General features: G+C 44.8%; 1 long non-coding RNA gene across 1 annotated transcript in view; it reads right to left on the reverse strand.

Moving 5' to 3' along the window:
- Positions 1-19,363, reverse strand: part of LOC143818153 (uncharacterized) — a 376,965-nt gene extending 357,602 nt beyond the window's left edge. The window contains exon 1 of the long non-coding RNA XR_013224346.1: positions 19,304-19,363. This is a non-coding gene — a long non-coding RNA (uncharacterized LOC143818153). The remainder of the gene's footprint in view (positions 1-19,303) is intronic.
- Positions 19,364-24,642: the final 5,279 nt, after the last annotated feature.

Consider the following 24,642-nt stretch of genomic DNA (forward strand, 5'->3'; position numbering starts at 1 on the left):
GCCTAGATGGATCCACAACATTATTTGGATCCATGGGCATACAAGAATACAACCCTTGCAGCACTACAGGAGTTACAGCAACCACAGCATCATCCCTGCCAGCATCAGACATGCTGGGGACAGCAGCTGCCGGCATAAGTGATCCTACAGTGTCCTGCTGTGCCTTATCCTGCCTAGGGTCAGAGGTATCCTTCACAGATGTAGCGGTGCTACCTCTAGACGCCATCTGCCCTAATAACTGCGCCTGCACAGGGTTAAGTGGTTGCACTCGTGGCACTAATGGTGCTGTAACACTGGTTCCAAAATTACTGCCATTTCCGGGATGCAGGGATGGAGAGCTGTGACTGGAAGGAAGCAGGTCTCCACTCCCCGCACTGCCTGACAGTGCCAGCACTGGCTGGTCAGACAGAGGTGCAGGGGATGTGGACTGTGCAGCAGACCGCGCCTCCCGGCGTTCCGCCCGGCGCGACAGAGAGCGGTCGGTGGGACGCGAGGACAATGCCACCGTGACAGGCTCCAGCATGACAGGAGACACCATGTGCAGAGCTATGGCGGCACTGTAAGTGGGTGGATCTACTACAGCCTCACCGGAAGTGGGTTGAGTCGCCATGTCCGCTCGGCAGTCCCAAGACCGCCTGAACGATAAAGCGGCGGCGGGGTAGGGATTGTAGTTGGGACTGGTGCTAAGCCGGGCAGGAGGGCGGGTGTGCCTTGCGCACCGCCGGCCTCACGAAATTGTGGCGGCAGGAGGCAGTATATGAGCACTAAGCCGTGAAATCAGAGCCAGTACCCTCTGCTCACCCTCCTGTGACACCCAGCAGCGGATTGGTCCATCTCACTCTTCACCAGACAGTGCATACCACGAGCACCTCCGGGACCCAAAAGGGGAAGAAAAGGATCCAGGCTGTTACCCCCAACCTTATACCAGGTGAAGGAGAGGTTTGGGGGCGGGGTACCAGCCCCACAAGCTACTATTTGGCCAAACCGAAAAGGACCATACCAATAACATATAATGAAAAAGGAGGTCTACAGAATGCTGTAGATAAGCCCCTGATGCCGTTGGGCTTAGCTCAACTTCCATTTTGGGGGTGACAGCTGCTGAGCCAAAACATCTGACAATGTGAAGAGGAGAATTTTGTGTACTCGATCTGTACTGGAGGATCTCACTACAGGCAGATTATACTGATAGAAATACACTGCTGTGCACAATTGTACTTGAGAGTAAGAGATTTAAAAAAAAAAATAATGAAAGATACTTGATAATGAAAAAAAAATCTCCTTTTTAATGCGTTTTTTTTTTTTTAAATAATCAACTTTACAAATCAGCACATAACATAGACATATTTGGTGTCCCTGTAATTGCAACAACTTGCACAACACAGCGATCAGATTATTTACGGGGATCGGTACATGACGTAAACAATTATTATTATTATTATTATTATTATTATTTATATTTTTTCTCTATTAAACCCATAAAAAATGTCATAAAACTGAAAGGCTGAATCTGTGTTCACATGTAGCATAAATGCGGCATTCTTTCTGCTGCTTTTTTTCTTCAGGTGTCCGCATCATACAACGCAATAACAAGCTTCTCTGATTATGCGTTTTCCCCTTATTTGATGCGATATTGGTGCAGATATGACGCAGTTGTTACCACTTTTTAAATAGTACAGAAAAGCTTTTATTCCACACTTAAAAATGTAACAGCGTTTTTTACATGCATTTTTTTTAACAGAAGAAAAATTGCTCCAAAACTGCCGAGTTCAGTAGCATCTTCAGCCCACAGAGGGTGGAGATTTCATCACATTCACTTTGTTTTGAAATTTAGACCTTGTTCACATGTAGCGTAAAGGCTGCGTATTTTATGCTGCTTTTTTTTTGCAAAGAAATTCTGATACTTTTAACTGTCCAAGCAAAGTGGATATGATTTCATGAAAACTGCACCTCCTGTGGACAACGGACATTGCTGATCTCTGCGGCTTTGGTGCTTTTTTTCTCTCTTGTCTTTTCTATGGAGCCTAAAAAGACACATGTAAAAAACTGCAGTTACTTTTTTAAGTGCAGAATCAAAGAGTTTCTGTACTATAAAAACACAGTCAAAATGTGGCTTCACATGACGTAAGGGGTACACGTGACTCATGACCGCCTTTACTGACTTAAATGCCTAACCTTAATTACTTACTGCATCGGATCTCTCGTAAACTGCCTTATCGTAAGATCCCCTCCTGAATAACGACATTACACCAGATTTGGATTAAATGGCCACAGCAGCCTTTTATTAAACATAAATACAACAGGTAAGCAATATCCCCCCAGGGAGTGGTGGTCCTCGAAGCCTCAAAAATAACCTTGCAGAAATTCAAATTGTGTACCTTGGCCTCCAGGCTTATTCTTGCCTCCAGCCGCTAAGCACCAGCTCGGAGGCACATAATGACCAACCCGGCCAAACCAACCGATTACCAAATTCTTTAATCAGCCCCTCCACGGGCTGATCTACCACATCCACTTGCAATCCACTCCTGGGGAGTCCAGGACCACTAGAGGTCCCCCCCCCCTTAGAATCCGCCATTCCCCTCTTTCCACCAACTTCGAGGACCTCCCTCCCCCGCCTAACTGCTATGACAAAAATTTCTCCTTTCTCTTAAACAAAAACATAACCTTAAAATAAACGTGATTAAACAAAATCGAAACAAGAAAAAGGGAGGGTGGGTGGGGATTTCAGCCACCGCCGGACCAGCAGGTGAGCGTGGCAGTTGCTGAGGTGAAATTGTCGGTTTCTTATCCAAATCACCCCCTCAGTAAGCTCCCCCTGCTTGCTCCTCTCTGACTCATCCAAACCCCGCCCCCCCCTGTCCAAATTCAAAAGTACACAGCCCAAGCAAACTATTTAACCCCGACTTGCCCTTGCCCACCCTGAGGCTCTGCCATTCCCTGTGACTCCGTCATGCTGGCCTCCCTTGAGGGCCAGGGGCCCAGTACGTCCTTTCCTTGACGTAAGGGGTACACGTGACTCATGACTGCCTTTACTGACTTAAATGCCTAACCTTAATTACTTACTGCATCGGATCTCTCGTAAACTGCCTTATCGTAAGATCCCCTCCTGAATAATGACATTACACCAGATTTGGATTAAATGGCCACAGCAGCCTTTTATTAAACATAAATACAACATGTAAACAATATCCCCCCAGGGAGTGGTGGTCCTCGAAGCCTCAAAAATAACCTTGCAGAAATTCAAATTGTGTACCTTGGCCTCCAGGCTTAGTCTTGCCTCCAGCTGCTAAGCGCCAGCTCGGAGGCAGATAATGACCAACCCGGCCAAACCAACCGATTACCAAATCCTTTAATCAGCCCCTCCACATGCTGATCTACCACATCCACTAGCAATCCACTCCGGGGGAGTCCAGGACCACTAGAGGTCCCCCCCCTTAGAATCCGCCATTCCACTCTTTCTACCAACTTCGAGGACCTCCCTCCCCCGCCACCAACATAAATGTTTTGACACCTCAAACATTTGTGTCCCTCCAAACCTTCAAACCTGTCTCAATTCCATCCTGAACAGCGAGACACCACATGTCAACCCCAAATGCATTTAAATGCACGCCATCTGCCCTCCAATATTCACCCTTTCCGGATTCCAAATTTACATGATGCACTACCAATGCCCCATTCCGCGCCATGAACTGAGATACCGCCCTATTTACTTTTATTCTGGCCTTATTTATCCCCTCAATTGAGCGAGCACCTCGCCACACCTTCCTCTGGATAATATCCGACCAGACAACTAACAACTTCAGAATCGCCGCCCAAAGTCTTAAAATGTTGAACTTTATGTCCTTTATCAATTCCCTACAGGGCCTTTTTCCCAAGTCATTGCCGCCCAAATGAATTACTACCACATCTGGAGCTCGATCCAAAAGAACAAACTGGTGGAACTCCAGCAAAAGCTGGCTCCATATCATTCTGCGTTTCCCGATCCACCACAGAATCGCTGTCTCTCTTGAGAACCCCAGTTGCCGCCCGTCCGGCCGAATTGTGGCCCGCAAAGCCGCCCCAAAAACTAAAGAGTGGCCCATGATCCACACCAGCCGGTGCTCGCAGCCTGAAATAGATAACACAACAATAAGAAAAACCAACTCAACTATTAAACCATTAGACCAAGTTCGGGCGGATATAGGAAATGAATCTCCTCGACTCCCACCGACCGATCTTTTTTACCACCTCCTCGCCCAGGCCCCTACTGGCAGCTTCCATCGCTGCGCCGATCCTAAATGAGTGCCCACTGTAATCCCCCGGTGAAAAACCGCTATGAATTGAAATCGAGATAAAAAGGAACCGTCCTCATGGACCAAAAGGGGGTTGGACAATCCTCCACCCATCCCCATGAAAGCATTGACACACAGGACCGGGCATAACGGGAAACAGGCCACCTTAAATAACACCACTTTACAGCCTTTACCTTGACTGTCTGTCTTAGAAAATCGAAGCCGAATAACTACCCTATCATTATACACGTTCACGTCTTCCCTCAACAAACCCCCTTTGGTTCTTTTAGAGGGGCTGACCAACTCCCCTAACCGAAAGGCTCCAAAGAACGCTAATGCGAAGGCCGCCTTAAAAAGAATTATTTCCCATTGCGATGAACAGACCGAAGCTAACTGATTGCCCAAAATTAACAATACCTCGTATGATACCGGGTGTCTTTTATCGCTCACCGCCCAACCTTTTCTCCATCCCTTTAACGTCTGAACTACCAAAAAAGACTTCCTGAAATCCTTAAGGCCCCGAGCCTTGAAACCGAATGCAATGCCCACCAACAACTTGTTCAGTCTCGACACGGACCAACCCGACTCTTTAAAATGCCCGATCAACAACAATAATCTGCTCTCATCCTGTAGTCCCACCCCTAAAGAAACACCCCACTCTTCCCAAATACCCCATGCCTGCTGATACTGACTCCAAGACCTAGCCGATAAAGAATTCTGAAACAGATAATCTACTGCCCGCCAGAAAGCTTCCATAGCTCCGCTGGGCACTCCCGGCCTGTTGACTCCGCCTGAGGTACCAATTCTCGAAAACGATCTCCCTGCAAGTAAGAAAGAGCAACAGAGACAGGGTTAGAAGCCATCGACCTGACCTCCACCACAATCCACAAATTCAAAGATAAGCCCAAAAACACCAAACGCTGCAAAATTTTTACTACCGCCGGTGAATCAGCCGGCAGTGAATTTATCGCCACGGCAACCGCATCGGACCCACATGGAAAACGAATTTTCCTGTCTCGCACACTGTTACCCCATAATGACAATGCAACAATGATAGGGAACAAATGAGGAAGAACCCGATTTTGTAGCCAACCTTGCTCCCGCCAGAAACCAGGCCATTCAGCCAACAACCAACTGCCTTGAAAAAACAAACCAAAACCACAATCATCCACCACGGCAATGATGAAACCCAAATCATCTGAATTCACAACCGGTTTTATCCAGATAGACTTTCCATTGTAATTCTCCAAAAAATTTGCCCATACTGCCAAATCTTCACGCAATTCCTTCTTTAGTCTGATAAAGTGAACCGGAGATCGAACGCCCCTGGTCGCCAAAGACAACCTGCGGCAGAATGCCCTTCCCATCGGCATAATACGGCAAGCGAAGTTCAATTTGCCAAGCAAAGATTGTACCTCCCTCAGCTTCAATTTTTTAGCACTACATGCCCTAGACACCTCTTCGCTCAGAGCGCTGACCTTATCCCCAGGCAGCCTGCATACCATTTCGAAGGTATTGATTTCTATACCCAGGAAACTCAGAACAGTGACTGGACCCACAGTTTTGTCTGGAGCTAAAGGAACCCCAAAAATCTTGCACACTCTCTCCATAGTGTGCAATAGCACCGAGCAATTGGTACTTTGAGCCGGGCCTATAAACAGGAAGTCATCCAGATAGTGAATGCAGGATTTCAAGCCCGACACGTCTTTCACCACCCACTCCAAAAAGGTGCTAAAAGTTTCGAAGTACGTGCAGGAAAGGGAACAACCCATGGGGAGACAGCGATCGACGTAAAAACCTCCATCCAAATAGCAACCTGTCATGAATCCCAATGGCTAGGGATAGCACAGGACAAGCAAGGTACAAATATATAACGGACGAGCTCTAGGGTGATGGAACCTGGGCTGACCGCTGCCCTACGCCTGACAAACGCAACTAGAGATAGCCAGGGAGCGTGCCTACGTTGGTTCTAGATGCCACGCACCAGCCTAAGAGCTAACTAGTACTGCAGAGAAAATAAAGACCTCACTTGCCTCCAGAGGAATGAACCCCAAAAGGTATAGTTGCCCCCCACATGTATTGACGGTGAAATGAGAGGAAGGCACACACATAGAGATGATATATATAGGTTTAGCAAATAGAGGCCCGCTGTAAACTAGAAAGCAGAACGATACAAAAGGGGTCTGAGCGGTCAGCAAAAAACCCTAATCAAAAAAAAAACCATCCTGAGATTACAAGAACCCATGTGCCAACTCATGGCACATGGGGAGAACCTCAGTCCACTAGAGCTACCAGCTAGCATAAAGAAATAATAAGCAAGCTGGACAAAAAACCAAACAACTGAAAATCAGCACTTAGCTTATCCTGAAAGATCTGGGAGCAGGTAGGCAGGAACAAAACAGAGCACATCTGAATACATTGATAGCCGGCAAGGGAATGACAGAAAGGCCAGGTAAAATAGGAAACACCCAGCCTCTGATGGACAGGTGGAAACCAAAGGCCGCAACCCACCAAAGTCACCCAGTACCAGCAGTAACCACCAGAGGGAGCCCACAAACAGAATCCACAACAGTACCCCCCCCTTGAGGAGGGGTCACCGAACCCTCACGAGAACCCCCAGGGCGATCAGGGTGAGCTCTATGGAAGGCGCGGACCAAATCAGTCGCATGAACATCGGAGGCGACCACCCAGGAATTATCCTCCTGACCATAACCCTTCCACTTAACCAAATACTGGAGTTTGCGTCTGGAAACACGAGAATCCAAGATCTTCTCAACAACATACTCCAATTCTCCCTCCACCAGCACCGGAGCAGGAGGCTCAACCGAAGGAACAACGGGCACCTCATACCTCCGCAACAACGACCGATGGAACACATTATGAATAGCAAACGATGCTGGGAGATCCAAACGAAAAGATACAGGGTTAAGAATCTCCGAGATCCTATAAGGACCGATGAACCGAGGCTTGAACTTAGGAGAAGAGACCTTCATAGGGACAAAACGAGAAGACAACCACACCAAATCCCCAACAAGAAGTCGGGGACCCACGCGGCGACGGCGATTAGCAAACTGCTGAGTCTTCTCCTGAGACAACTTCAAATTGTCCACCACCTGATTCCAAATCTGATGTAGCCTGTCCACCACCACATCCACTCCAGGACAATCCGAAGACTCCACCTGACCAGAGGAAAAACGAGGATGAAACCCCGAATTACAAAAAAAAGGAGAGACCAACGTGGCCGAACTAGCCCGATTATTAAGAGCAAATTCGGCCAGTGGCAAAAAAGCAACCCAGTCATCTTGATCAGCAGAAACAAAACACCTCAAATAAGTTTCCAAGGTCTGATTAGTTCGCTCCGTCTGGCCATTCGTCTGAGGATGGAATGCAGACGAGAAAGACAAATCAATGCCCATCTTGGCACAAAACGTCCGCCAAAATCTAGACACAAACTGGGATCCCCTGTCAGAAACGATATTCTCCGGAATCCCATGCAAACGAACCACGTTCTGAAAAAATAAAGGGACCAACTCAGAGGAGGAAGGCAACTTAGGCAAGGGCACCAAATGAACCATCTTAGAAAAGCGGTCACACACAACCCAGATAACGGACATTTTCTGTGAAACCGGGAGATCAGAAATAAAATCCATGGAAATGTGCGTCCAAGGCCTCTTCGGGATGGGCAAGGATAACAACAACCCACTGGCCCGAGAACAGCAAGGCTTAGCTCGAGCACACACTTCACAAGACTGCACAAAGGTACGCACATCCCTAGACAAGGAAGGCCACCAAAAAGACCTGGCCACCAAGTCTCTAGTACCAAATATTCCAGGATGACCAGCCAACACAGAAGAATGGACCTCGGAGATGACTCTACTGGTCCAATCATCCGGAACAAACAGTCTTTCTGGTGGACAACGATCCGGTTTATCCACCTGAAACTCCTGCAATGCACGTTGCAAGTCTGGGGATACGGCGGACAATATTACCCCATCCCTAAGGATACCAGTAGGCCCAGAGTCTCCAGGAGAGTCAGGCACAAAACTCCTGGAAAGAGCATCTGCCTTCACATTCTTCGAACCTGGCAGGTATGAAACCACGAAATTGAAACGAGAAAAAAACAACGACCAACGAGCCTGTCTAGGATTCAAACGCCTGGCAGACTCAAGGTAAATGAGATTCTTGTGATCAGTCAAGACCACCACACGATGCTTAGCACCCTCAAGCCAATGACGCCACTCCTCAAATGCCCACTTCATGGCCAAAAGCTCCCGATTACCCACATCATAATTGCCCTCGGCGGGCGAGAATTTTGTAGAGAAGAATGCACATGGCTTCATCACCGAGCCATTAGAACTTCTCTGTGACAAAACCGCCCCCGCTCCAATCTCGGAAGCATCAACCTCAACCTGAAAAGGAAGTGAAACATCTGGTTGACACAACACAGGAGCAGAAGAAAACCGGCGCTTAAGTTCCTGAAAGGCCCCCACGGCTGCAGGAGACCAATCAGCAACATCAGCACCCTTTTTAGTCAAATCAGTCAAAGGTTTAACAATACTGGAAAAATTAGCAATGAACCGACGATAAAAATTAGCAAACCCCAAGAACTTCTGTAGGCTCTTAACAGATGTAGGTTGTGTCCAGTCACAAATTGCCTGAACCTTGACGGGATCCATCTCAATAGTAGAAGGAGAAAAAATGTACCCCAAAAAAGAAATCTTCTGGACTCCGAAGAGACACTTTGAGCCCTTCACAAACAGAGAATTGGCCCGCAGAACCTGAAACACCTTCCTGACCTGTAGAACATGAGACTCCCAGTCATCAGAAAACACCAAAATATCATCCAAATACACAATCATAAACTTATCCAGATATTCACGGAAAATATTGTGCATAAAGGACTGAAAGACTGATGGAGCATTGGAGAGTCCAAAAGGCATTACCAAATACTCAAAATGGCCCTCAGGCGTATTAAATGCGGTTTTCCACTCATCACCCTGTTTTATCCGCACAAGATTATACGCACCTCGAAGATCTATCTTAGTGAACCACCTAGCCCCCTTAATGCGAGCAAACAAATCAGTCAATAATGGCAATGGATACTGATATTTGACTGTAATCTTATTCAGAAGGCGATAATCTATACAAGGCCTCAGGGAACCATCTTTTTTTGCCACGAAAAAAAAACCTGCTCTTAGAGGGGACGAAGATGGACGAATATGTCCCTTTTCCAAGGACTCCTTAATATAATTCCGCATAGCAGTATGCTCTGGCAGTGACAGATTAAATAAACGACCCTTAGGGAACTTACTGCCAGGAATCAATTCTATAGCACAGTCACAATCTCTATGAGGAGGGAGCGAATTGAGCTTAGGCTCCTCAAAAACATCCCTATAGTCAGACAAAAACTCAGGGATCTCAGAAGGAGTAGATGAAGCGATTGAAATCGGAGGTGCATCATCATGAACCCCCTGACATCCCCAGCTTAACACAGACATTGTTTTCCAGTCCAGGACAGGATTATGAGTCTGTAACCATGGCAGACCCAGCACTAGTACATCATGTAAATTATACAGTACAAGGAAGCGAATCACCTCCTGATGAACGGGAGTCATGCGCATGGTCACTTGTGTCCAATACTGCGGTTTATTCATAGCCAATGGTGTAGAGTCAATTCCCTTCAGAGGAATAGGAACTTCCAGAAGCTCCAGACTAAAACCGCAGCGTTTAGCAAATGACCAATCCATAAGACTCAGGGCAGCGCCCGAATCCACATAGGCATCAACGGAAATGGAAGACAGTGAAAAAAATCAGAGTCACAGACAAAATGAACTTAGGCTGCAGAGTACCAATGGCAAAAGATTTATCAAGCTTTTTTGTGCGTTTAGAGCATGCTGATATAACATGAGCTGAATCACCACAATAAAAACACAATCCATTTTTCCGCCTATAATTTTGCCGTTCACTTCTGGACTGAATTCTATCACATTGCATAGTCTCAGGTGCCTGTTCAGAAGACACCGCCAACTGGTGCACGGGTTTGCGCTCCCGTAAACGCTGATCAATCTGAATGGCCATAGCCATAGACTCATTCAGACCTGTAGGCGTAGGGAAACCCACCATAATATCCTTAATGGCCTCAGAAAGACCATTTCTGAAGTTTGCAGCCAGGGCGCACTCATTCCACTGAGTAAGCACCGACCATTTCCGAAATTTTTGACAATATATTTCCGCTTCATCATGCCCCTGAGAGAGGGCTAACAAAGCCTTTTCAGCCTGAATCTCCAGGTTGGGTTCCTCATAGAGCAATCCCAATGCCAGAAAAAACGCATCCACACTGAGCAATGCAGGATCCCCTGGTGCCAATGCAAATGCCCAATTCTGAGGGTCGCCCCGCAGGAAAGATATTACAATCCTGACCTGTTGAGCAGGGTCTCCAGAGGAGCGAGATTTTAAAGAAAGAAACAATTTACAATTGTTCCTGAAATTCAGGAAGGTAGATCTATCTCCAGAAAAGAACTCTGGAATAGGAATTCTAGGTTCAGACATGGGAGTGTGAACAACAAAATCCTGTATGTTTTGAACTTTTGCCGCGAGATTACTCAGGCTGGAAGCCAAACTCTGGACATCCATGTTAAACAGCTAAGATCAGAGCCATTCAAGGGTTAAGAGGAGGTAAGAAGCAGCTAGACAGCAATTAAGGGCTAGGCAGCAAAACTCTGAAGGGAAAAAAAAAAAAAAAAATTTTTCCCTTAAACACTTCTTTTTCTCCTGCTTCAGCCCAAACAATTAACACTTTGTGGGCCGGCTATACTGTCATGAATCCCAATGGCTAGGGATAGCACAGGACAAGCAAGGTACAAATATATAACGGACGAGCTCTAGGGTGATGGAACCTGGGCTGACCGCTGCCCTACGCCTGACAAACGCAACTAGAGATAGCCAGGGAGCGTGCCTACGTTGGTTCTAGATGCCACGCACCAGCCTAAGAGCTAACTAGTACTGCATAGAAAATAAAGACCTCACTTGCCTCCAGAGGAATGAACCCCAAAAGGTATAGTTGCCCCCCACATGTATTGACGGTGAAATGAGAGGAAGGCACACACATAGAGATGATATATATAGGTTTAGCAAATAGAGGCCCGCTGTAAACTAGAAAGCAGAACGATACAAAAGGGGTCTGAGCGGTCAGCAAAAAACCCTAATCAAAAAAAAAACATCCTGAGATTACAAGAACCCATGTGCCAACTCATGGCACATGGGGAGAACCTCAGTCCACTAGAGCTACCAGCTAGCATAAAGAAATAATAAGCAAGCTGGACAAAAAACCAAACAACTGAAAATCAGCACTTAGCTTATCCTGAAAGATCTGGGAGCAGGTAGGCAGGAACAAAACAGAGCACATCTGAATACATTGATAGCCGGCAAGGGAATGACAGAAAGGCCAGGTAAAATAGGAAACACCCAGCCTCTGATGGACAGGTGGAAACCAAAGGCCGCAACCCACCAAAGTCACCCAGTACCAGCAGTAACCACCAGAGGGAGCCCACAAACAGAATCCACAACAGCAACCCAGGAGATGCATACTCTCCGGGTGAACCGGTAGTAACCTGAAAGCCGCTTCGATATCCGTTTTCGCCAAAAGTGCGCCACCCCCACATACCCGCACCCAATCCATAGCCACATCAAATGAAGTGTAAATCACCGAACATAACTGAGGGTCAATTCCATAATTTACTGAGGACCCTTTTGCAAAGGACAGATGATGAATCAATCTGAATTTATTGGGTTCCTTTTTAGGTACCACGCCCAACGGAGAAACCCTCAGATTGCGTATAGGCGCCACTGGAAAAGGGACGGCCATCCTACCCAATTTAACTTCGTTTTCCAGCTTTTTAGCAACCACGTCAGGAAATTGCAAAGCTGATTTCAAATTTTTTGTGGAAAATTTATGTTCCGCATCCACGAATGGAATACGGAAACCATCCCGAAAACCTCCTTCTAACAAAACTAGAGCTGGTGAATCAGGGTACCTATTTAGAAATGGCACCATCACGTCCGGACGAATTGGCGTCATTCCTTTTTTCAGAACCGTCTCCGCTTCTCTGTCTGCCACCCTTAAAACATTTGGATGACCCGTGAGGTCCCCTGCAAGTTGCACATTCATGCTTGAATTTGCATTTTCCCCCAAATTTACATGACCTTTCATTGAATGCAAAGCACAGTCATCTCTGCATTGCCGCTGAGTGTCCCGACTGCCCTGAACCCCCAGCGCTTCCAGGAAAAAACTGGCTGCCTGACCCGAAGCGTGACGGAACCATAACCTTCATCCACAAAGCTATATCTTTGTGATCCCACCGAATACTGGGCCTAATGGCCTTCCGTTGCCGGAATTGCTCATGGTATCTGAGCCAACCTTGGCCCCCGTAAGTCCAATAAGCTTCCCCAATCGCATCCACGTAACAAAAAAGCCCCGAGCAGTTCTCGGGGGACCTCTCACCAATCACACTCGCCAAAATGGCGAATGCCTATAACCAATTAGAAAATGTCCTAGGAATCAGCCTAAAACGCCTCTTTTCTTCCTCCTCTTTTTTTAAATCATCTTTGTGCAGCCTGTCCAATTGAAAATGCTCTAGTGGTAATAAGGAGAATATTTCCACGTATTCTCCTTTCCAAATTTTATCCCTAGTTTCACTTTTTAAGTGTGCCCCCAACGGTCCCTCGAAACAAACGTATACCTCCCCACGGGCCGTGTCATCCAAACGCACTGAGGTATCTTTTTCCGGTTCCCCTGCCTGACTGGCAACAGACACGCTAACTGAAGGTACGGCGGTACTCGTCGCTGCAGCATCATTCCCCACGTTATCTGACGACATACTCCTAGAACTCATATCAGTGAACCTCCCCAGAGAACCCCTCAAACCTGAAACTTCCCCCAGATTCCCAAGCCATGCCGCAGAAGGAGAAGACCCCAGGTTTGAACCCCCCAATCCTCATAGCGCCGCCAGATCTCTAAGCCCGTGCATGATAAGCCATAACCCCCCCGACTCCCCCCATAAATACCTCCCTACTAACACTGACAGAGGGAGCTAACACAAGGGTACATGAAAGAAAAGGATTGTTCTCACCTAGCTGCCTGAGCTCTGTGGACCTGGCAGCCGAAGAGCCTGAAGCCAGACATACGTGCTCCTCTCCTGAGCTCTCCAGCCGTTGGTCCCCGGGTAAGTCCGACGGCCGACTGCTGTCCTGTGACACCCCCTCCAAAGGTGCAGGGTCCCTTGCTGCTGACGCCGCCGCTGTGAAGATGCCTGAGCCAGCGTAACGCTGCCCATGCTGGGAAGTGCTCCTATCTGCAGCTGTGACATGGCCAAACCCCCTGGATGGACTCAGCCCCAGCCTGCGCTGGCTAGAGGAAGTCAGCCCTCCAGCTCCCTGCCCCGTCCCAGGCAGAGCGCTACTGACAGGGCCGGCAGAACGCCGCCCGTTAGATGCCACACGCCAAGAGGCCTGGGAATAAGGCCCCCGCCTCCTGGAAGTGCCCGCTCCTCCGCGCCGAGCAGGCTCAACTGACCTGGTGCAGCCCGCCGCTCCTGGTCCCGACACCTGGTGAGTCACATGCGCCGAGGAGGAGGCCGACAATTCCCCCTGCTGCAGGCCCCGCCGTGCTGCTGGATTCCTCCCAGCTCTGCCACGGGCCGCTGCTGCACCGCCGCTCGTGTCTCCTGACGGAGGGTCCCTAGAGGGGCTCCTGATACAGCGCCGGGCCTGAGGGGTGACATTGGGGCTCAAGCGCGCCAGAGGCCTGGACCTCCACGGCCGGCATCCCTCTGCAGCTACCTGGGCTGGTCCCGTCACCGCTCCATCCAGAAGGCTGCTGATGGACTGCTGAAGCCATTCGGTGCCCTGTGTGCTGGCCTGTTTGCGCAGTCTCTGCAATAAGGCCTCCACGTCCATCACTGGGGATTGATTTCAGCCACCGCCGGACCAGCAGGTGAGTGTGGCAGTTGCTGAGGTGAAATTGTCGGTTTCTTATCCAAATCACCCCCTCAGTAAGCTCCCCCTGCTTGTTCCTCTCTGACTCATCCAAACCCCGCCCCCCCTCTGTCCAAATTCAAAAGTACACAGCTCAAGCAAACTATTTAACCCCGACTTGCCCTTGCCCACCCTGAGGCTCTGCCATTCCCCGTGACCTGTCATGCTGGCCTCCCTTGAGGGCCAGGGGCCCAGTACGGCCTTTCCTTCTGTACCAGATACGCATCAAATAAGGGGAAGGATCGTCATTATGTAGTTTGGTGCGAATCTTGCAGGAAAAAAACACACTAGTTCTACAACATATGAACATGGCCTTACAGATACCAGACTGTCATATAGTGAATCTACATCAAGATGAGAAAATTCTGGAGGCTCTGACTGTGAATGAAGGATCAACAAATAAACCCATTGGTGCTAACTAGAGATAAGCAGGACACACAATGACACTACTCCAACCCAGAATAATCAAAAGCCACTCCAGGGATGCCAGAACATTAGAGATTCTCAGGCCATATGTCCAGTTGCCAGATACAGTGGACAGTTCCGGATTTGGGTCTACGCCCTTCACTCTCGGGCGTCTGCTGAATGTCCCTCACTTTCACCGCCACTGACAGCTCCTCCTGCCTGGGGAGAAATAAATAGTGGGTGTGGATTGGGGTGTCCAGGGGCGTGGTCAAATTTTGCTGCAAGAAGTCTCCCTCGGTCAGTTCCTCAAAAGTTGGGAGTTATAATAACATCCCTCACACACAGCATGATACCCTCACAGCCCCCTTGTGATATTTCCATATATAGTATTATGGCGCACAGTACAGTCTAGTCTACCTAACACAGTTTGATGTCCTCCACAGCTCTCTATATATAGGCCTGTTCAGCTACTGTATATAGAGTATGAAAGCACAGAGCACCATGGAGTACAATAAACACCAAAAGGTAGCGTAAAATCGAATAATCATTTATTAGACAAAATTCCATACATGTAAAGTATAACCAGATAATAGAACACAGAAAGAGGGACAAGTATAGAGACCTGCTGGTACAGCAGGTGGACCAGATGATAAAGAATAATCAAAATGCTAAAGGTGTATAAACATGAAGCCTCAATAATTTCAGTCTATATAACCATCATATTAGTAATCGGTACAGGTGAAGGGAGCTGCCAATACATATCATAAGGTGATTCCCACAGGGCAAACCCCCCCCAGAGAGGAAATCACACGTACCCCTAGGGCTGTTTATAACTCACCCATAATGCCTAAATAAGTAAGGTATAGGTGTATATACAGTATGATGACCCCATGACCTCTTATGTACAGTATGATTTCCCCCCCAGATGTCACTATTAGTTTTAAAGACACTGTGTTGAGATTTGCTGCAGAGGAAAGAAGTCTGCGGAGATGAGCTTTGTTTGTGAAAAGTTATCATGGAGTCTAGACAAAATGGAGAAGAAAAGAAAGAAAGACTCCAATCAGAAGGGATGTCATCAATAAGATACCTGGACATAAATGTTTATTTGTGATTCTAACTGCATTTAATTAGTACTCTGGTGCTATTATGGTCCGCAGTCTGATGAAGACTGGTAGCAACAGCTCCCATATTCTACCTACTATTGTTAAGGTCATACATCAACTAAAGGTAATTAACCTTAGTTCAAATACTTTCTCATCTACTGAAATTAATATTTTGAATAGAGGACTTATGTTTTGCCTGACTGCCCAATTTGACAGCCTTACCGCAATTAAGAATTTACACTTTTTTGCGAGAAAGCTGTAATTCAAATGTTTTTTTCATGATGGAAAATCTTTAAAATTATTTCCTACAGAGGCGGAACAGGAGGCGTTAGCAGACTTGAAACAATTGGCCATTGAACACAATACCCCTATTGGAGTTAAGATCCCAAGAACTATTACGAAGCGTTCGACAAAATTTCCTCCACTATCTACTTGTCCAACAACTGACATTTTGGTTAAGACTGTGAGTAAAGAAAATGAAAAGATTCCTCGCCATCCAGGGGAGCACAATTTGAATCATGAGGAAAAGTTGGGTCTTAAAAGGCTGCAAAGTCTGCAGGATGTTATTTTAACCCCTTAATGAAAGCCAATACGTCTTTTAACTGACCTGAGATATAAGAGAATACCATCCCCATACAGGTGACAATACAGTAGCTGTTGGCTGTACACTATAGCTGACAACTTGCTGTATCAGCCACGATCGCTGTTTGCACCATCCAAATCTGTTTAACCCCTTAGATGCTGATGTCAATAGTGACTACATCATTATAAATGGTTAACAGAGTGTATGGGCTTCCTCTTTATCCAAATTGGTGCCCTCAGATCATGATTTTGTGGTCCTGATGTTTGCCATGGCAATTCACGACCAAATAGCGGCCTTAGAGTCTGTCAGCTGTAGTAATCTGTTCAGAAGTTAGAGGCATTTAGGTGGTAAAAATACACATTTTCATTTCTGTCATGCCACATTGCATTTATTCCTGTAAAGCACCTGAAGGGTTAATAAACTACCTGACTGCAGTTTTCAATATGTCAGGGGGTGCTGTTTTTAAAATGGTATAACTTTGGGGGGTTTCCCAATATATGAGATCCCTAAAGTCACTTCAAACATGGATAAGTCCCTAAAAAAATAAATTTAGTAAATTTCCTTGAAAAAATGAAAAATTGCTGCTACATTTTTAAACCTCCTAAAATGCTAACAAAATAAAATAACATTTTACAAATGGTCCTGATGTAAAGCCGACATGTGGGAAATGTTATTTATTAATGGTTTGCTGTGGTATGACCATCTGGATTAAAGGGATAAACATTCAAATTTCGAAAATTGCAAATTTTTTAATATTTTTCGCAAATTTTTGATATTTTTTATAAATAAACACAAAACATATTGACCTAAATTTACCAATGTCATAAAGTATAATGTGTCATGAAAAAACAATCTCAAAATCACTGGGATTTGTTGAAGCGTTGCAGAGTTATTACCACATAAAGTGACACTGGTCAGATTTCAAAAATTTGTCTCCGTCACTAAGGGGTTAAAGCATCCCAACAAGGGTGGGAATATATTAGTGTGGGCTAAGAAAATGTATGAGACAGAGGTATTTTGCCAAATAAGGAATACAGAATGCTACAAAAAGCTGACATTCAGTCTCCTTATTAAATATCAAACTGAATTGAGTACTATTCTTCAGAAAGCAATGGATAATGACATCATTTCCAATGAACTTTTCTTGGCACTCCAGATCAACGAGCCGACTATTCCCACCCTATATTTATTGCCTAAAGTCCACCAAAACAAAGAGGTTCCACCTGGGAGACCGATAATATCTAGTCGAGGCAACTATTTGGAAAATGTAAATAAATATGTGGACTCGATTCTACAGCCTTTGGCTATGTCCCTTCCCTCCTATACCAGAGACACCAGTGATTTTCTTAAAAAAGTAGACGGGATGCATATTGATTCATTTAAAAGTTATTTGTGATGTTGAATCTTTACATACAAATATTCGTCATACGGATGGTATAACAGCGGTTAGTTTAATTTTACAGCATTCTTCATTACCATGTGCCTTAATCAAATTTATTATTGATCTTTTGCTATTCCCTTTATCACACAATTTTTTTATTTTTAAGGGGTCCTTATACCTACAGCTCCAGGGGATAGCCATGGGGGCCTCCTTTGCTCCCTCCTACTCCAACCTGTTCCTGGGGCTGTGGGAGAGGGACCTCTTCCTGTCCGAGCGGACGCGCTACATCGACATCTTTTTTTGCTTGACAGGATTCAATAGAGTCTTTACATACCTTTTTGGGTGCTCTAGATTCAAACAATATGAATATGCACCTGCCACACCACTACCATAGGGACTTTATAACATTTTTGGATGTCAAGGTTAAGAGGGATGGGCATAATTGTATTCAAACTGATCTATTCAGGAAATCCACTGGGGTTAATGCCCTACTACAAGCTTCTTCCTCCGTCTCTGATACACTCTATCCCGATAGGCCAATCTCTACGCCTAGGGCATATTTGTTCTGATGATCTTGACTTTGAGAGACACGCAGAGGACTTAAGATCTAGGTTAATTGATCGTGGGTACAGCAAACACTCAATAAAAAGAGCATATAATAGAGCTAAACACACCATGAGGCACAAGGTGTTATATACTACCCCAATACCAAAGTCGAACAAAGTTTTCTGGTTGTCAGCGGACAGGCTGATACATTGCGCTACTATCTTAATAAATCTTGGCCTATAGTACGAGCTGACCCTGTTCTTTCTGAATACATCGGGACTAGCCCTAATATCACTTTTAGAAGATCACCTAATTTGAGATACAGTTTAGTAAAGAGCCACTACATAGGTGAACCAGTTACTACATTTCTTTCCCAATCAAAACCTTTTTGGGGATGCAAACCTTGTGGACAGTGTGTAGCTTGCCCTAACATTTCTAGGGCACACACCTTTTTCAACTCAGATAATTTACAGACTTTTAAGATCACGCATTCCATTACATGCACATCTAAAGCTGTTATCTACTATGCCACCTGTCCATGTTCCCTTATTTATGTGGGATTGACCACCCGACAACTGAAGGTCAGGGTACGCGAACATGTTCCTGGGATTATTACAGCCAGGGAAATCCAGGAGCTCTCTTCATTAAAAACCTTACCACAACATTTTAAATTACATCATAATTGTGATGCATCGTTATTGAAGGTTATAGGTATTAATATGATCCATTCTACTACTAGGGGAGGTAATGTCAGTACTCCCCTAGCTAAATTGGAGACCAAATGGATTTGGACCCCATGTGGTCTTAACGAGAACTTATCCTTTGTACCTTTTTTATAACCACATTTCTATAACCACCTACTCTTGCCGCTTTTCTTGTGTGCGATTTTTGTTGTTTTTTTAGCTTTTGAACTGTATGTTGTGGTTTTTATGCTGTTTGATTCTATATTTTAACGTTTGTCTTATCTACATTTAGATACACTTACCTTTTCTTTACAGCCAGTCAGCATTTCTTGGCGATTGATCGATTCCAATTGATTTCCATCTATAAAGGAAGGGATCCACACTATGAAGATGTTTAAGTTATTAATGATTATAATTTATTTTTGCAGGCTCTGCACTGTTACAGATGGACAGTTTCATCATTCTTAGCATGACATCATAGACGTATTTATCTTGATGTCTCTTTTCACCTGTATTTATTTATATATCTATATGTATCATTCTTTTTGTATATATATATTTTTATATGTATTTATTTATTTTTCTTTTTGCATTATATATTTCTTCTCACATTTGTTTATTTTATTGTCTTATCTTCCATCATGCTCTTTCTCAGGCTGCCGTCACACTAGCAGTATTTGGTCAGTATTTTACATCAGTATTTGTAAGCCAAACCAGGAGTGGAACAAATAGAGGAAAAGTATAATAGAAACATACCACTTCTGCATTTATAATAATAATCTTTATTTTTATATAGCGCTAACATATTCTGCAGCGCTTTACAGTTTGCACACATTATCATCACTGTCCCCAACAGGGCTCACAATCTAAATTCCCTATCAGTATGTCTTTGGAATGTGGGAGGAAACCGGAGAACCCGGAGGAAACCCACGCAAACACGGAGAGAACATACAAACTCTTTGCAGATGTTGTCCTTGGTGGGGTTTGAACCCAGGACTCCAGCACTGCAATGCTAACCACTGCGCCACCGTGCTGCCCATTTATCACCCACTCTTGGTTTTGGCTTACAAATACTGATGTAAAATACTGACCAAATACTGCTAGTGTGACGGCAGCCTCATAATCACATTATTCTTATGTTTAGTTTACCCTGTTAATAATACACACATATATTTTGTCCTTTAGCATTTCCTTTTTCTCTCTCCCCCTTATTCCCTCCTTTCCCTTCCCCTTTTCTTCCCTGTTATAGTCACTTCTTCCTATTCACTTCCTCATCTTCCAATCATGTTCTTCTTATTTGGCACTACTAATGTATCTTTTTAATAAAGCTTTGTTTTGTCACCAAATCACCCTTTTTATATTTTTTGTACTAGCAATTTATTAGTACGTTTCGTTTGACCTCTTATTTTTCATTCTTGCACAGACCACCATTATCACTTGATTATTTTTTCACATTTTCTTCACTTATTGTGCACACACATTTTTGTATTTTATGTTCACTATTTATATTTTATTATTATTTCATAAATATTTCTGGATTTTACACAATTTGGCGTAATATTCCGTAATTGTTTACACTGGTATTGCTGTCAATTTTATTATGGGTTTCATTTTTGTTTTCCATAACTTCATACATTTATTATGTGCCCTTAATACATTTTCATGGTTTCCTGTAGCATTGATACTTTTTTCAGCCTGCTTTATATGATCCGTGCATTTTTGAGTTATCTGCGGTGGGCGTCTCAATGTGGCTGACACGTTTGGTCATTGACCCTGACGCGATCGGTCACATGACGCTGTGCGGCGATGACTTACGGGTTCCTCCTGGCTGCGCATGTGCCGATTCAAGCCCGGTCTTAATGTAATGGCAGTCTTTTCCTATTTATACTCCTCCGGTTTAGAAGTGCGTCACGCCCTGACAACGGACGCAGTTCCGAAACCCGCATTGGGGTGTGCTCCGCACTCTACCGGGGACAACCACTATACTACCACCAGGTATTATCTATTCAATTTCCTTATATTACTACTTTCCATGTTGTGGACTGTATGTTATATATATTATACGGGTGGCACATCTCCTCTCTATGTTTTTTCAATTTAAGATCTATGATTAATTTTATTTATATACTATTAGGAGATTGAGCACATGTATTTATACATATTCTCTAATATGGCCTATCTATATACCGTATTTTCCGGCATATAAGACGACTTTTTAACCCCTAAAAATTGTCCCAAAAGTCGGGGGTCGTCTTATACACCGGGTACGTGTGCAGGGAGCGATCCTGGATGTTCCCAGGGTCTGAAGGAGAGGAGACTCTCCTTCAGGCCCTGGGATCCATATTCATGTTAAAAATAAAGAATAAAAATAAAAAATATGTATATACTCACCCCTCTGAGAAGCCTGGCTGTCATCAGTGTAAGCGTCTGGCTCCGTTCCTAAGAATTGCAGAGCGTGAAGGACCTTCGATGACGTCATGGTCAGGTGACTGGTCACATGAGCGGTCACGGACCAATCACAGGCCAGTCACCTGACCGTGACGTCATCGAGGGTCCTTCATGCTGCAATTCTTAGGAACGGAGGCAGACGCTTACACCAGTGAGAGCCAGGCTTCTCGGAAGGGTGAGTATATACATATTTTTTATTTTTATTCTTTATTTTTAACATGAATATGGATCCCAGGGCCTGAAGGAGAGTTTCCTCTCCTTCAGACCCTGGGAACCACACGCTGTATAAGATGACTGGGCGTATAAGATGACCCCAGTCTTATACAGCGGGCATATCCCAAATTCCATATTTTATATGGAAAAGTTGGGGGTCGTCTTATACACCAGAAAATACGGTATATAATTGTCTAAGGGGTACTTCCGTCTGTTTGTCTGTAATGGAAATCCCGGGTCGCTGATTGGTCGCGGCCGGATGGCCGCGATCAATCAGCGAGAGGCACAGTCCGGCTGTGAATTGGCCCCTCCCTACTTCCGTCCAGTCAGTGCCCCCTCCATACTCCCCTCCAGTCAGCACCCACATAGCGTTTTAGGACTGCGTTACACCACGGCATAATGCGGTGTAACGCAGTCTGTTAACGCTGCCATTAACCGTCTAAGTGCGCCCAACTTTTTACTATTGATGCTGCCTATGCAGCATCAATAGTTAGAACATATAATGAAAAAAAACATTATATTCTCACCTTCCGCACCAGCCTTTCCCGGTCCTCGCGACCCTCCGGTCCCAAGAATGCATTGCGGCAATGACTGGAGATGACGTAGCGGTCTCGCGAGACCGCTACATCATCACGTGTTATTGCCGTAAGGCATTACTGGGAACTGAGCATCGTGATGAGCATCGGTAAAGGCCTAGACTGGATCCAGGGGCCGCCGGAAGGTGAGTATATAACTATTTTTTATTTTAATTCTTTTTTTAACAGGGATATGGTGCCCACATTGCTACAGTCATATGAAAAAGTTTGGGCACCCCTATTAATCTTAAGCTTAATGTTTTATAAAAATTGTTTTTTTTGCAACAGCTATTTCAGTTTCATATATCTAATAACTGTTGGACACAGTAATGTTTCTGCCTTGAAATGAGGTTTATTGTACTAACAGAAAATGTGCAATCTGCATTCAAACAAAAGTTGACACGTGCATAAGTATGGGCACCCTTATCATTTTCTTGTTTTAAATACTCCTACCTACTTTTTACTGACTTACTAAAGCACTTTTTTTTGGTTTTGTAACCTCATTGAGCTTTGAACTTCATAGCCAGGTGTATGCAATCATGAGAAAAGCTACTTAAAGTGGCCACTTGCAAGTTGTTCTCCTGTTTGAATCTCCTCTTAAGAGTGGCATCATGGGCTCCTCAAAACAACTGTCAAATGATCTGAAAACAAAGATTATTCAACATAGTTGTTCAGGGGAAGGATACAAAAAGCTGTCTCAGAGATGTAACCTGTCAATTTCCACTGTGAGGAACATAGTAAGGAAATGGAAGAACACAGGTACAGTTCTTGTTAAGGCCAGAAGTGGCAGGCCAAGAAAAACATCAGAAAGGCAGAGAAGAAGAATGGTGAGATCAGTCAAGGACAATCCTCAGACCATCTCCAGAGAGCTGCAGCATCAACTTGCTGCAGATGGTGTCACTGTGCATCGGTTAACTATACAACACACTGTGTTTTTTTGCCGCCATGCATAACACCTTTTTGTATTACCAAACAACTCAATCTTGGTTTCATCAGTCCACAGGACCTTCTTCCAAAAAGAAATTGGCTTCTCCAAATGTGCTTTTGCATACCTCAGCCGACTCTGTTTGTGGCGTGCTTGCAGAAACGGCTTCTTTCGCATCACTCTCCCATACAGCTTCTCCTTGTGCAAAGTGCATTGTATAGTTGACCGATGCACAGTGACACCATCTGCAGCAAGTTGATGCTGCAGCTCTCTGGAGGTGGTCTGAGGATTGTCCTTGACTGATCTCACCATCGGGCCACAATCTATATATATAATTGTCTAAGGGTTTTTCTGTCTGTCCTGGAAATCCCGCGTCTCTGATTGGTCGAGGCCACCTGGGCCTCGACCAATCAGCGACGGGCACAGTATCAACGTAGAAATCCCGCGTCTCTGATTGGTCGAGGTCGCCAGGCCTCGACCAATCAGCGACGGGCACAGTATCGACGTAGATGTCATAATGGAAATCCCGTGTCTCTGATTGGTCAAGGCCTGGCGGCCTCGACCAATCAGCGATGGGCACAGTATTGACATAGATGTCATAATGGTTGCCATGGCGACGATGATGTCATAAAGGTTGCCTCGACCAATCAGCGACGGGCACAGTCTGCCGCGAATTCTGGAATCATCATTGTCCATATACTACGGGGACATGCATATTCTAGAATACCCGATGCGTTAGAATCGGGCCACAATCTAGTTTTTTATAATTGCTGATCTATTTGTATTATGATTGGTTTATAAAACAGTACCACCACTCAGGAAATAGATATATTCTATGACCACTTTTTCATGGATCTGTTAGGTGGTCCCTGTCTTTTATACATTAATTGTACATTGCATATTAATGGTTTTTAATTAATTGTAATTATTTTTATTGTACACCATATCAATTTTGCCATTTACTTTAATAAAGGCATTTTATAGTATCTTTTTTTTGTGTCCCCCCTACTACGTCGGTGTTTTGTTCCATGTCCTGTGGTTTCCTTTTGGTTTTCTATTCCGAATGGTCTGCCATTCAGTCTTTTGGATGTATATGCATATAATATTTTAGGTAGATGTTGTAATATGAATTTCTGTCTTACATAAGCTGTTATGTCCAATCATTGTTTTGATTTACTATTGTTAAGGTCATTCAGGGAGTTGTAGGTTCATGCAATAAAAGTGTATATGACTGGGGCTACGCTGGCATTGCAAGTCACCAATGTAGTAAGACTGGTTCTGCATTAATGTACTGATGGTGTTTCTGGTGAGATATTCATGTACTAATAGTAGTTGTGATTATATATTCATATCCTGTGGTTCTGGTAATGTAATCAAACATTGACAGTGGTTCTATTTCTGGATTCATGTATTGATGGTTGTTCTGGTGCTGTATTCATGTACATGTGGTCTTTTGGTGTTGTATTCATATTGTAAGATG

This window comes from Ranitomeya variabilis, chromosome 3, assembly GCF_051348905.1.
Source record: "Ranitomeya variabilis isolate aRanVar5 chromosome 3, aRanVar5.hap1, whole genome shotgun sequence".
Taxonomy (NCBI): domain Eukaryota; kingdom Metazoa; phylum Chordata; class Amphibia; order Anura; family Dendrobatidae; genus Ranitomeya; species Ranitomeya variabilis.